A 15,558-nucleotide genomic window follows, 5' to 3' on the forward strand; every position below is an offset into this window, starting at 1 on the left:
CTACTTGTTTGCATTTTGTTGGCCACTCGATAAGGCCTAGAGCAGGTCTTCCTCATCTCTTACCTAGATTATTACCATCAACTCATAGGTCCTCAGATGTTATTCACTCTCATGTATGAAGCCTTTTCTCATGACACTTCTTATGAGTATATCTCTCTCTGCTCTTCTTGACTAAATCCTATTTACTTATCAAGACCCAATGCAAAATCACCTCCTTTGTGAAGCCTGTAGTGTTTATGGTCCATATGATCTCTTTTATAGAATACTGTTAGCATCTCCTGGTTTATGAGAAAATGAGTTAATAGAGACAAAAGAGACAGCTGTATTGAAATATGATCCAGAGAGTAAGATTTTTGAATAACTATTGTTACTAGTTTGCAATTCAAGGTGTGTAAATGATTTAGTATTCATGTTTAAGCACTGTAGCTAGCTTTAAGATCACACAAACAGTAAAAACTGAGGTGGATCCAAAGCCCATGCTCTTACTTACCAATGCCTATAATGGGTGCAGTGATAACTGGTGTCCTAGGGATGCACAAAGAAGTCATAGCATCACCCTGATGGAACGTCTCCCAAAGTCTTTAGCCTACATCCAATTCTGAGGAAACAATTCAGACCAGTCCAAATTGAGGGACATTCCGTAAAACAACTGGTGTACATTCCTTAACTGTCCTGTCATTGAAGACCCCTCCCCCGCCCCCCAACTGTTGCAGATGAAAGGTGGCTAAGGAGATATGACAGCCAAATGCCATGTCTGATCCTTGATTGAGAACGAGCAACTGTATTAGATATATTGGGACCGTTGGGGAAATTTGAGTGCAGATTGAATATTAGATAACAGTGTTTCCTCAATGTTGAATTTCTTTCACATGTTAACTATCTTGTCAAAGACAGTGGTGGATATAGGGGAATATTCTTGATGTTAGATGAATAAAAGCTAGAGTCTTTAGACATGAAATGTCACAACATGTACAACTAATCCTCAAGATGTTCAGCAAAAAGAGGTTTGTGCATATAATGTGTAATTTTATATACACATACACATGGAGAGATAGAGGGAGGGAAGGGGGAGAGAGGGGGGCAGGGAAGGAGGGGAATGTGGTAAAATTTTGTATCTGGATAAAGGATATACAGTTGTCATGGTACTGTTCTTGCGGGATTTTGGTAGGCTTGAAAATTTACAACATAAAGCATTGGAGATTGAAACATTAATTCTCTTATCTGTTTTGAGAAGGAAAGGGGACTGCAGGTGAGTAGTAGATTTGAAGGTAGCAGAGACGATCTTGGATGTGTAGAGCTGCAACCTTTTGTGTGAATATATTCTTCACATGACATTTCTTCCACCCATATTTGTGACACTCAGGGAAGAACAAACAGCATTCCTCAAGTGTCTCTGCAGACTTCTAGGTTGGTTAGTACTTTGTCAGGGAGTTGACAGGTCACTGACCGTCTACCCGTTAAGCAGTCCTTAGTAGCAGGGGCCATGGAGATCTAAGAAGTATGGCCAGAGGGATCTCTATGCCCGGAACCCATGCCTGTGTGACTTAATGGCCTGGTGCTGAGAAAAATCCATTAAGATGGCCCAGCTGCTTGACTTGAAGATAAATAGAAAAGTGTGTTTTCACATAGCAATCCCAAATTATAAACATGTGTAGATTTCCAAAGGCATGAATAGGTGTATTTTAGCCCCTGAGTTGAGCTGTGGTTACAAAGAATTCAGGGGTGAAGGTGTTAAAACAAAGTAGTTGAAAATCATTTCCTGGCAAGAATGCAAAGACCCTGGATCTGGGTCTGTGTTTCTTCTGTAGCAATTGCTGACACACGCAGCCGCATGGTGACTGCCTGCAGATGCTTGCATTCTTTTTTAGGTGTGAGTGACACTGTTAGCTGTTGCCAGAGAGAAAGACCTCAAATTTAGGTCTTTGGCATAGCAACAACTTTTAAAAACCCTACCCTTTATTCGGCCAGTTTGACAGTATTGTGTAATCAAGCCACATCCTAAAACTCAGTTTAATGGTGGTTAGAGATCATGGTAAATTCTGTTTCATCCAGAAACATCAGACTCTGTGCAGGAGACATATATGTATGAAATTCTTGCTTGCAGTAGGAATTTGGACATTAAGTCTTTTCTCACCCAGATTTTAGTTGTAACAGCCAGTGTGTGTGTGTGTGTGTGTAATTGGAAATAGGTATTTGTGTGTTGTTGCTGTGTGTGTCTGTGTGTGTGTGTGTCTGTGTGTCTGTGTGTGTATGTAACTGGAAATAGGTATTTTAGGATTCTGACCTTGGGTGCTGAACCCTCCTAGGGCTGTCATGAAATATTTGCTTGATCTTGCATGTGAATCCAAGAGGATGAAAGCAATCAGAGAAGAAAAAGAATTTTACTGCAGGGAGGGCATCTTAGGTATATTTGTTTTACAGGTGAAGAGGGGTCCGTAGAGGGGATGATCACACAAACAGTAAAAGCTGGGATGAGTCCGAAGCATAGACCACCTTTCTCTGTGGTTATATTACTCACAAATATTCCCCAGTGAAAATGGAGCACATGTAAATGACAACTATTTTACGTCTTGCGAGAAGGACGGGACAGACAACAAAGACTGACTTTTTCAGCTCATCTCTTTTTGGGTTTCTGCTGTCCAACATCTTTAAAATATCTTTCCAAGCTCTGTGAAAGGGCTCACTTCACCTGATAAATGCTGGGAATTTGCACTCAGTGAAGGTCAGTAGGCTCTAGCAGGAAGGTAACTGGTAGAATTATCCTACCATTTAGTTACTCTGATCCACTCAAAAATTTATTCTTTAGGAAAAACAGGTATTTTTCTAATCAAAAGATAAGATTTCAAATATGCTTAGAGCCGAGTTTTCTCAAATGGATAAAAATGTAAGTTCCCATAAACTTTGTGGACTTTAAGAGGCTTTCAAAAGGTATCTGCTTTATTTTATGAAAGCGAAACCAGAGCAGTTGATGTTTCATTGTTTGAGAGAGGTCAGGAAAGGAGGAATGATGAAAAGGCAGTGGCAATTTCCACATTGTGAGAAGATTAAAAAAATATTGTTTTGGACAAAGGTAAACATAGAAAGCTATTGAAAACTGAGTAGTATGAGTGAAAGGCCCTTATTCGAACTTCATAATTTTAGGAAGATGACAGTGCAGCAAATTTGAGTCCCAGATGTTTTGAGTGTCTACCTGCCAAGAAGTGGTTTCCTGCAAATCCTAACTGGAGATCAGCTCTTGTCTGTCTCAGTTCATCCTTGTCAATGTCTTATATTTTAGGTTTCTATTTTATAGTTTCATTTAGCATGTTTTCCATCCTGGCAACAGTTTTATTATGGGTCCCCCCAGAAGAAGCTGGCCAGGGTTCCGATCTCTGCCTCTGTTTCTCTTCCAGTTAAGTGATTGTTTCAGGCCAGGAAGGAAGCAGAGAAGCAAAGAGGGAGGCCAGGGGTGTGAGTCCCCGTAATGACAACCATCATATTAATATATTAAAACCCACCTGTATACAAGGTGCAAGGTGTATCCTTCTTGATCTTTACAGTTTCCCTGTGAGGCAGTTATTGCTGTGCCTTACTATAATCTCAGGAGACAAGGGTGCTAAGAAGTGGGTTACCAGCTTTCCAATAAAAAAGAGATGATATGGAGATTTGGACCCTGATTCATCCAGCTATCGACTCTGTTTTTCTACTGTGTTACACTATCTCCATGAGGCCTTATAATAGACCACTAAACCTCAGCACTCCTGAATATTTGTTTGGAGGCAACAGTCTCTAAAGATATCTCATGCTTTTAGAAGACCACCTCTCATCCTTCTCATTTAAGATCTATTAATTTCATCAAACTGAGGCAGTGGCGTACTTTAAAGAGCCGTGTAAATGTAAGATTTCTACTATCCTATGAAAGCGATTTCCATGTGGCTGCACCTCAAGCATCATAGTCAATGAAGCACCAGTTCAACAACTGATGTTAATAGGGGAACTTTAGACATCTTTACTGTTGTTCAGTCACTAACTCATGTCTGACTGTTTGCAACCCTGTGGACGGCAGCATGCAAGCTTCCCTGTCCTTCATTATCTCCCAGGGTTTCCTCAAATTCATGTCCACTGAGGGTCTTTCCAAAAAATATCATAGAGTGATTCCATTCTAACATGCAATAAAACTTGCTAAAATGCCCTCCTCTTGCTCTCCTCTCTCTGTCTTTCTGTAAACACACACACACACACACACACCTCTCATTCTTGCTAGCACTCCCTACAAATCTTTCCCACACCAGCCACCTGAGGTTGTCCAGACTCACACTCTACTGGCTCTTGTCTCTCTACTCAACCTTTTCTCTGCCTCCACTACCCCTCCGCCTTTTCAGGTGCAAATCAATCCAGCTAGGCTCAGCACCTTTCAGTGCCTCCCCAGAATCATAATTCTGATTCAGGACAACAAAGGTTCGGGAAGATGCAGATGCAATTCTCTTTCATCGGCAGGCAGAGACCGGAGACTTGGAACACACCCACCCTGTGTGTTTTTCCTGAGGCAGTTGTATGGTGTGATGGGGGTAGGGCTGGGGGGAGGGTGTCTCTGGAGGTGGTCTTGCTCTTCCTTGGGAGCCAAGTGGAAACTGGTGTTTGAGTGATGCTCTGTATGTAGGAGGTACATTTCACTGAGGGAAATGAAGAGATCTTGTAAAGAATCTCAGCCAAAACTGAATTTAATGACACATGTTCCTTTATCCTCATCCCTGGCACAGTAACAGAAACCTCAGTTGTGTTTCCACACCACACACAGAAGGAATGCTCAATTTGCTACTCTTGGGTTGGGTACCAAAACCGAGCCCAAGCAGGAGTGGTGGTTAGCCTTTTAGTAGCTTTAGACATAAAAAAAAAAGTACAAACTGGAGGGGAAAACAGTGCTCCTTGGTACACTTGATCCTGCATTCAGTTAAATGGTGGACTATGAACCTAGGGGGGATTTCTTTGTTCAGTGCCTCCCAAGTCAGCATGGCTTGTATGCTGCCAGGGGTAACAGTTTCCACAGGTACCTTCTAAAAGTATTGATTGTTTCAGGTCCATTCAGTTCAGTCGCTCAGTCGTGTCCGACTCTTTGTGACCCCATGAACTGCAGCACGCCAGGCCTCCCTGTCCATCACCAACTCCCGGAGCCTACCCAAACTCATGACCATTGAGTCGGTGATGCCATCCAGCCATCTCATCCCCTGTTGTCCCCTTCTCCTCCTGCCCTCAATCTTTCCCAGCATCAGGGTCTTTTCAAATGAGCCAGCTCTTCGCATAAGAGGCCAAAGTATTGGAGTTTCAGCTTCAACATCAGCCCTTCCAATGAACACCCAGGACTGATCTCCTTTAGAATGGACTGGTTGGATCTCCTTGCCATCCAAGGGACTCTCAACAGTCTTTCCCAGCACCACAGTTCAAAAGCATCAATTCTTTGGTGCTCAGCTTGCTTTATAGTCCAACTCTCACATCCATACATGACTACTGGAAAAACCATAGCCTTGACTAAACAGACCTTTGTTGGCAAAGTAATGTCTCTGGTTTTTAATATGCTGTCTAGGTTGGTTATAACTTTCCTTCCAAGGAGTAAGTGTCTTTTAACTTCATGGCTGCAGTCACCATCTGCAGTTGATTTTGGACCCCCCCAAAATAAAATCAGCCACTGTTTCCACTGTTTCCCCATCTACTTGCCATGAAGTGATGGGACCAGATGTCATGATCTTAGTTTTCTGAATGTTGAGCTTTAAGCCAACTTTTTCACCCTCTTCTTTAACTTTCACCAAGAGGCTTTTTAGTTCTTCACTTTCTGCCGTAAAGGTGATGTCATCTGCTTATCTTTGGTTATTGATATTTCTCCCAGCAATCTTGATTACAGCGTGTGCTTCATCTAGCTCACAGTTTCTCATGATGTACTCTGAATATAAGTTAAATAAGCAGGGAGACAATATGCAGCCTTGACGTACTCCTTTTCCTATTTGGAACCAGTCTGCTGTTCCATGTCTAGTTCTAACTGTTGCTTCCTGACCTGCATACAGGTTTCTCAGGCCCCTTGTCTTGTCAGATAACTTTATATAAGGGCTTCCCAGGTGGTATAGTAGTAAAGAATCTGCCTGCAATGCAGGAGTGTGGGTTTGACCCCTGGGCCAGGAAGGTCCCCTGGAAAAGACAACCCATCCCAGTATTCATGCCTGGAAAATCCCACGGACAGTGGAACGTGGCAGGTTACAGTCCATGGGTTACAAAGAGTTGGACACAACTAAGTGACTGAGCACGCCCACATATAATCTTCTATAGCTGTCCACTGCATATAAGGAATAAAATTCAAACAGCTCAGAAAGGCATCTAAGGCTTACCCTGAGCTAAAGGAATATTCTAGGGATATCACCACTACATATTATCACTCTTAGGAACCAGGATTACAGTTAACTTACTACCTAAACCAAAAGACTTGGCACACAGTGAATACAGAAATAAAAGTGTATCAGCTGCTAAGAGCCAGGACCACCGTGAGCTGGACCAGGAAAATGCTGATGGCCACTAGAACAGGCTGGCTTGTGGTTATCTGCTGAGTGCTTGGACCAATGAGTTAGTCTCCTTTTCCATATTGTTTAATTACTTGGGAAGACTTAGTAAGAGGTTTTTTTGTTTTGGTTTTGGTTCTTTCCACTCATCCTGTGTTTATTATCTGTTTTCTGATTTTCTTATTTGGCGAGTGTATATCAGTTATTCACTGCTGTGAAGAACCCACCTGCCAATGTAGGAGATATCTACTCCAGTATTCTTGCCTGGAAAATCCCATTGACAAAGAAGCCTGGTGGCCTGCAGTCCATAGGATTGCAAAGAGTCAGACATGACTGAAGCCACTTAGCATGCACACACACATGCTGTGTAACAAACTACCTCTGAATTTAGTGGTCTAGAACTAACACCAGAAAAGATGTCCTTTTCATCATAGGGGACTACAATGCACAAGTAAGAAATCAAGAGATCCCTGGAGTAATAGGCAAGATTGGCCTTGGAGTACAAAATGAAGCAGGGCAACTTAATGGAGTTTTACCAAGAGAATGCACTGGTCATAGCAAATACCCTCTTCCAACAACACAAGAGATGATTCTACACATGGACATCACCAAATGGTCAATACCAAAATCAGATTGATTATATTTTTTGCAGCCAAAGATAAAGAAGCTCTATACAGTCAGCAAAAGCAAAACTGGGAGCTGACTGTGGCTCAGATCATGAACTCCTTATTGCCAAATTCAGACTTAAATTGAAGAAAGTAGGGAAAACCACTAGACCATTCAGGTATGACCTAAATCAAATCCTTTATGATTATACGGTGGTTGTCCAAGGAGGCCTTACTAATGGCTGAGGAAAGAAGAGAAGAGAAAGGCAAAGGAAGGAAGGAAAGATACACCCATCTGAATGCAGAGTTCCAGAGAATAGCAAGGAGAGGTAAGAGAGCCTTCCTAAGTGATCAATGCAAAGAAATGGAGGAGACAATAGAATGGGAAAGACTAGAGATCTCTTCAAGAAAATTAGAGATACCAAGGAAAAGACTCTGATGCTGGGAGGGATTGAGGGCAGGAGAAGAAGGGGCCGACAGAGGATGGGATGGCTGGATGGCATCACTGACTTGATGGACGTGAGTCTGAGTGAACTCTGGGAGTTGGTGATGGACAGGGAGGCCTGGCGTGCTGTGATTCATGAGCGACTGAACTGAAGGGAACATTTCATGCAAAGATGGGCACAAAAACAAAGGACAGAAACAGTATGGACCTAATAGAAGCAGAAGATATTAAGAAGAGGTGGCAAGAATACACAGAAATGGCAGATAACCATGATGGTATGATCACTCACCTTGAACCAGACATCCTGGAATATGAAGTGAAGTGGACCTTAGGAAGCATCACTACGAACAAAGCTAGTGGAGGTGATGGAATTCCAGTTGAGCTATTTCAAATCCTAAAAGATGATGTTGTGAAAGTGCTACACTCAATATGCCAGCAAATCTGGAAAATACAGCAGTGGCCACAGGACTAGAAGAGGTCAGTTTTCATTCCAATCCCAAAGAAAGGCAATGCCAAAGAATGTTCAAACTACCGCACAATTGCATTCCTCTCACACGCTAGCAAAGTAATGCTCAAAATTCTCCAAGTTGGCTTCAATAGTATGTGAACTGAGAACTTTCAGATGTTCAAGCTGGATTTAGAAAAGGCAGAGGAACCAGAGATCAAATTGCCAACATCCTTTGGATCATAGAAAAAGCAAGAGAGTTCCAGAAAAACATCTACTTCTGCTTTATTAACTATACCAAAGCCTTTGACTGCATGAATCACAACAAACAGTGGAAAATTCTGAAAGAGATGGGAATACCAGACCACCTGACCTGCCTCCTGAGAAATCTGTATGCAGGTCAAGAAGCAACAGTTAGAACCAGACATAACAACGAACTGGTTCCAAATTGGGAAAAGGGTACATCAAGGCTGTGTATTGTCACCTTGCTTATTTAACTTATATGCAGAGTATATCATGTGAAATGCCAGGCTGAATGAAGTACAAGTTGAAATCAAGATTGCCAGGAGCAATATCAATAACCTCAGATATCAGAAGACACCACCCTGTGGCAGAAAGCAAAGCGGAACTAAAGAGCCTCTAGATGATAGTGAAAGAGGAGAGTGAAACAGCTGGCTTAAAGCTCAGTATTCAGAAAACGAAGATCATGGCATCTGGTCCCATCGCTTCATGGCAAGTAGATGGGGAAACAATGGAAACAAGGAGAGACTTTATTTTCCTGGGCTCCAAAATCACTGCAGATGGTGATTGCAGTGATGAAATTAAAAGACCCTTGCTCCTTGGAAGAAAAGCTATGACCAACCTTGACAGCATATTAAAAAGCAGAGATGTTACTTTGCTAACAAAGGTCTGTCTAGTCAAAGCTATGGTTTTTCCAGTAGTCATGTATGGATGTGAGAGTTGGACTCTAAAGCAAGCTGAGCGCCAAAGAATTGATGCTTTTGAACTGTGTTGGAGAAGACTCTTGACAGTCCCTTAGACGGCAAGGAGATTAAACCAGTCCATCCTAAAGGAATTCAGTCCTGAATATTCATTGGAAGCACTGATGCTAAAGTTGAAACTCCAATACTTTGGCCACCTGATGCAAAGAACTGACTCATTTGAAAAGAGCTTGATGCTGGAAAAGATTGAAGGCAGAAGGAAAAGGAGATGACAAAGGATGAGATGTTTGGATGGCATCACTGACTCGATGAACATGAGTTTGAGCAGGCTCTGGGATTTGGTGATGGACAGGGAGGCCTGGCATGCTGTAGTCCATGGGTCGCAGGGTCAGACATGACTGAGTGACTGAACTGAAGTTAGTAGTCCAAAACATTTACTATTCCAAAGTTCCTGTGGATCTAGAATCTGGGCTTGACTTAGATGGATTAGAGTTTCAGGATGTCCCACAAAGCTGCCATCAGGTAGTGGCTGCTGTCATGTTACGACTTGACTAGGGAAGGATCTGGTTCTAAGCACACTCAGGTGGATAGCAACAAGATTTGTTTTGTTGCAGGCCAAAACCATCTTCATTTCTTTGCCATAAGGTCCTATTTACATAGAACAACTCACAGTGTGATAGCTTGCTTCATGAGAATAAGCAAGCAAGAAGAACCAGAAAAAAAGAGAGAGAGAGAGAGAGAGAGAGAAAGATACTGAGACAGAACAAACAAGATGAACATCACAATTATGTATAACCTAATCTCAGAAGTCACATTTCCTCACCTTGGCCATATTCTATTGATCAAAAACAAGTCACCAGGTCTAGCCCACACTCAAGGGGAGGAGACTGCGCAAAGACTTGTGTACAGGAAGAAGAGATCACTCAGAGCTATTTAAAATCTACCTCCACAGTGAATGAAATGATTGTCCTAATCTGCTGAGAAATGGAGGGCATGGATTTCTTATTCTCCTGAAAAAGCATCCTTTATAGTTATAGTACTTTAACAATAATAGTTTTCCTTGGACCACCTCCTTTACGTGACATCTAAGCTCTGTTTCCCAGTTTTCATCTGCACAAATACACTAGAAATAGATGGTTTGTTCTCTTGCCTTCCAAGTGAAAATCCACTATGATTCAAGACATAATTCCATAATTCCAGCTTTCCAGGGGAATCCCCTTCTAGAGGCAAATAAGGTCTAATAGAGGGAGACTATGAAATAGTAATGAAATGTTAAGATGCAAGGAAGAACCAGAATAAGTTTCTGTTTGAGAGTGAGAACTTTGAAAGGTATGGATTCTGAATATACTGCAAAGTCGCTTCAGTTCAGTTCAGTTCAGTTCAGTCGCTCAGTCGTGTCCAACTCTTTGCGACCCTATGAATCGCAGCACGCCAGGCCTCCCTGTCCATCACCAACTCCTGGAGTTCACTCAGACTCACGTCCATCGAGTCAGTGATGCCATCCAGCCATCTCATCCTCTGTCGTCCCCTTCTCCTCCTGCCCCTAATCCCTCCCAGCATCAGAGTCTTTTCCAATGAGTCAACTCTTCGCATGAGGTGGCCAGAGTACTGGAGTTTCAGCTTTAGCATCATTCCTTCCAAAGAAATCCCAGGGCTGATCTCCTTCAGAATGGACTGGTTGGATCTCCTTGCAGTCCAAGGGACTCTCAAGAGTCTTCTCCAACACCACAGCTCAAAAACATCAATTCTTCGGTGCTCAGCCTTCTTCACAGTCCAACTCTCACATCCATACATGACCACAGGAAAAACCATAGCCTTGACTAGACAGACCTTAGTCGGCAAGGTAATGTCTTTGCTTTTGAATACACTATCTAGGTTGGTCATAACTTTTCTTCCAAGGAATAAGCGTCTTTTAATTTCATGGCTGCAGTCCATCTGCAGTGATTTTGGAGCCCCCAAAAATAAAGTCTGACACCATTTCTGCTGTTTCCCCATCTATTTCCCATGAAGTGATGGGACCGGATGCCATGATCTTCCTTTTCTGAATCACGTCCTACTCTGTGCAACCCTGTGGAATGTAGGGTAACCCTCCAGGCTCCTCTGACCATGGGATTCTCCAGGCAAGCATACTAGAGTGGGTTGCCATGCCCTCCTCAAGGGATCTTCCCAACGCAAGGTTTGAACCCACATCTCTTATGTCTTCTTCATTGGCAGACAGGTTCTTTGCCCCTGGTGCCACCTGGGAAGCCTGGGATCTAAAGATGTATCTACAATTAGAGAAGACTATTGGGGTTGGAGAAGGATGGTCTGGCCTCAGAGGATGGAATGAGAAAGGCTTTGAGCACAGGAACCTGGGTCTTGTCTGCAAGTGGCTTTTTGTATGTGGCTGCAGCTGGATCCCAGGGTCCCTGAAAGAAATCAATACTGTGGAAAGTGGACCAGGAATAGTAGGTTGAGACAGAAATGCTATCTGGAAGTGTTTGGGCTCGTCTACAGTAAGAGCCACTGCAAACAAAGGACTCTTGTGTTCCAGGTAACTTTGGTGGCCATATGGAAAGTAGATTATGGGACAAGACCAGCAACCAAAGTCAGTTAGGAGACAAGTAGTCCAAACAAGAGGTAATGTCTCCTACTTAACCTTAGTAGAATCAGTGAGAGTGGAGATGAGGACACGGGATTTATGGTTCTATGTTTTTCACTGATAGTAGTGTGCCCTTAATTGTAAGACATACTATTTAAAAATTATATAACTAATTTTTAAAATTCATTAATTAAATTATAACACAATGTTAACATATCAGCAGTGGAAAGATGCATCATTATTTTAGAAGTAAAAAAAATTGTACAACTTGGAATTAATGAAATATAATAAATAATCTTAGGAAGACGACATCTACATTTTGGATTTCAGCAACTTGGCGAATAGTGATGCCAGTAATATACATCATGGGAACAGGGGATGAGAAATGGGTTCCAAGAGAAAAGATGAATTCTCTTTTGGATGTATTGAGTTGGCTACCTTTAAGAGATTCTTGTACAGATGTCTGGCAGACAGTTGGAAAATGTTGGTTTGGAACTCATGAAAAAATGTATAAGAAATTGGACTAGGTTAATGAATGGCTGATTTTAAATTTAAATCCTTATGCTGAAGTATATATGAAGACACATTCTTTCTTTTTCTATAAACACAAACTTTGAAGTTTCCCCCCCCCCAACAAATTATAGTGTGCCCTTAGCAGTGTTTGACTTTCATTGGAAGGGGAGGTGGGGGAGGTTGGGATGATGAAAGAAGTTTGAGACCACAGGAGGAGTCATTAGCAGTTGCACTTAGATATGGAAATCATGAGAGATAGTAACTTAGATTTTCACATAATTAATAGTTTATTGAGATGTAATATCCAACCAATCTCATACCCTCTAGCCTTTCTTATACCCTTGATTCTTCACTCTCAATGCTTGATAAGCAGATTAATTTGCCACCATAACAAAGTATAGCAGATTGGGTGCCTTAAAGGAGAGAAATGAAATCAAGCAGAGGCAGGGTTGGTTGCCTCTCTCTTCAGCCTGAAAATGGCGATCTTCTCCATGGGTCTTCACTTGGTCTTCCTCTGCACTCTGTATCCTAATCTCATTTTTTAAAATAATGACACTGATCAAACTGGATTAGGGCCTGCTTTAAATGACCCAGTTGAACACAATCCCTTCTTTGAAGTCACTACCTCCAAATACAGTCACAGTTCTGAGTTACTGGGGATTCTGACTTCAACATATCAATTTGGAAAGGGGACAGAATTCAGTCCATACCAGTGAGTGAGCCAGTCAAAGAATGAAATTCTTATTCACATGGTTATGAATGCCTAGACATGCTAGTTGAAGTCTAATATCCCTTTATACACCACAAATTATTTTTCCACGCTTGTTTCCATAATTATTTTATGTCTCTGCAGAGGTGGAAGGTTATATATAGAAGTGCTGTAAAACTTTTTTTTCCTGTCCCCCCCAACTCCCACTTCCTATCTGGGGATTGGGGGGACACATTCTTTGAAAAAAGAAACCACTTATTCTCCCTTATCGTTCATAGAACAGCATTTAGCAAAGTTTCTGACATTACATCAGTTCCTTACTTTTTTCCCCCTGAGGAACAGACCTTCAATTAGGAACTGTGAGGAAAAAATATACATAATAGCAGGAAATACATATTTCAGACTAAGTCTTACTTCTTTTTTTCATAGTCATAACTTTTATAAAGAAGGAATTTCTGTGGAACTAATTTAAAGCAAATTCTTCAAACCCAGATTCATAGGGATTCTGTGGTTTGACAACAGGAAAAACACTTTAAATACCTGAAAGTATTGTATGGTAGAGTAGGATCCTGCTAGGTTGAAACAAATTCTCTTCAAATATGCCATCATCTGAGATTGTTTTGTAGGAAGTTTGTGTTGGCAAGCACCTCAAAAGAACTTGCTGGACAGCTCTTTTGTAATTAGCTGGCTTCCTGCTAAAATCTTAGGTCTGCCTTCATCTCAAAATGGATGTAAAAATTAGTTTCCCTCTCTGTCATTCTCTCCACAAAATAAAATATGGTATTTCTGAGTAAAAAATCTGTTGTTTTTACTTTTGAAAATTAACTTTATTCAGTTTAAAGTTTTGATTTGACTTATTTTCCCTATATTTAATAAGAGGATGATTGATATGGTGTCATGGCAATGGTGTTTATCTCAGCGGTCTTCCCCCCAAAACCCGTAATCCCAATCTAACCGTAGAAAAATATCAGACAAACCCAAATGGAGGAGCAGAATCCTTGACCAGCACTTCTCAAAACTGTCAAGGAAAGTCTGAGAAACAAGGAAAGTCTAGAAGAAGCTTAAGAGAAATGATGATTATAATATGGTGCCTTTGATGGATCTTGGAACAGAAAAAGTACACTAGTGGAAAACTAATTAAACCCAAATAAAACCTGAAGTTTAGTTAGTGGCAATGTACCAATGTTTGTTCATCAGTTGTGATAAATGGCACTAACTACAGTTGAGTAATATCCAATACCAGAACACAAGTTATAATGGACTATCTTTGCAATTTTCTGTAAATTTAAAAACTATTTTAAAATAAAAAGTTTGCTTAAAACCTAGACTGATTGACGATAAAATAAAACATAATGCAAGGATTCTATAAAATAGGCAATGAAACACAGAAGTTATTAATAAATGTTAAATGTCAGCCCACCACTTGATGTATTGGTATCAATAAATGGCAGGATACCAGTGAGTCAGTGGGCATATCAATCTAATAAACTTTTAAAAATGATGAATGGGCTGTAAACACTGTGTTTTATAGTGTTTGAAAATTCCAAACAGTAAATCCACACACGATGTTTCTGCTCACATATTTCATGATTCCCGTTTTTTAGAATCTGCACAAAGAAATATTTCATGCCCTTTAGGGAGGTTTAATAAAAAACAACAGGTGGGAAATGGGTTTTGCAGTAGCATGAACGGCCGTAACCATAAATACTAGTACCTGAGAATTACCCCAGCAGAGGACTGTAAACACATTAATCACTCGACAGGGCAGAAATTCCACCCTCAGATGTCATCTCAGTTTCACGCACAAAGATGAAATGCTTCCATTTAAATTCAAAACCCTGAATGGATATGATGATCCTTTATTTTCATGGGAAATCATGGAGTGAGTTCCCCAGTGTCCTCATCTATAAAATGGGATTGATTAAATCTCATCTCAGGATCGTGGGATTAAATAAGATGATACATGTAAAATGCCTAACATGGATGGTACCTCGTCTGTTTTCAGTATATTCTAGCTGTGTTTATTATTTATTATATTCATGATTTTTCTGATGGCCTTACATTTTCATAACTAGAAGCTATTTAAAGAGGTTTTTAAAGTTTTTTATTTTATATTTTACTTTACTTGGAGTATAGTTGGAGTACAGTGTGTTAGTTTCAGGTATACAGCAAGGTGCTTCATTTATACATATTCATATATTAATTCTTTTCCAGACTCTTTTCCTCACATAACTTATCACAGAAAGTGAAAGTGTTAGCCACTCAGTCATGTCCAATTCTTTGTGACCCCATGGACTGTAGCCTGCCTGCCAGGCCCCTCTGTCCATGGAATTCTCCAGGCAAGAATACTGGAATGGGTAGCCATTCCCTTCTACAAAGGATCTTCCCAATCTGGGGATCGAACCCAAATCTCTGAGTCTCTTGCATTGCAGGCAGGTTCTTTACCATCTGAGCTACCGGGGAAGCCCCATTGTCACAGAATATTGTTCCAAATGAGGAAACTGAGACTCAGAGGGCAGTGACTTGCCTGGGATCATGAGGCTGCTTTCCTCCAGAGCTGCGACATGAGCGCCCCTCCCTCAGGTCCCAGGGCCCTACTGCAGATCCAGGTTTACCCACTGCACTGAGTGCTGACTCTGCAGCAGCTGCTGCCACAAAGCTCTCCTGCAGGATCGCCCTGGGCATCTCTACGTCTAGGGGATTCTGTCCCCCTTCCTCAGTGGGAGCAGAACTCTCCGCCTCCCTCCCCAATAGGTGTGGCAATCATGCTCTCTTCCAGTTAGTTCTCTTTCACTGCA

At 41.4% G+C, this 15,558-nt stretch overlaps 1 protein-coding gene across 42 annotated transcripts in view; it reads left to right on the forward strand.

The window, feature by feature from the left end:
• Positions 1-15,558, forward strand: part of LIMCH1 (LIM and calponin homology domains 1) — a 352,732-nt gene that overhangs the window by 171,259 nt on the left and 165,915 nt on the right. The gene's annotated exons all lie outside the window — the stretch shown is intronic.

Source organism: Ovis aries, chromosome 6 (genome assembly GCF_016772045.2).
Source record: "Ovis aries strain OAR_USU_Benz2616 breed Rambouillet chromosome 6, ARS-UI_Ramb_v3.0, whole genome shotgun sequence".
In the NCBI taxonomy this organism is placed as follows: Eukaryota; Metazoa; Chordata; class Mammalia; order Artiodactyla; family Bovidae; genus Ovis; species Ovis aries.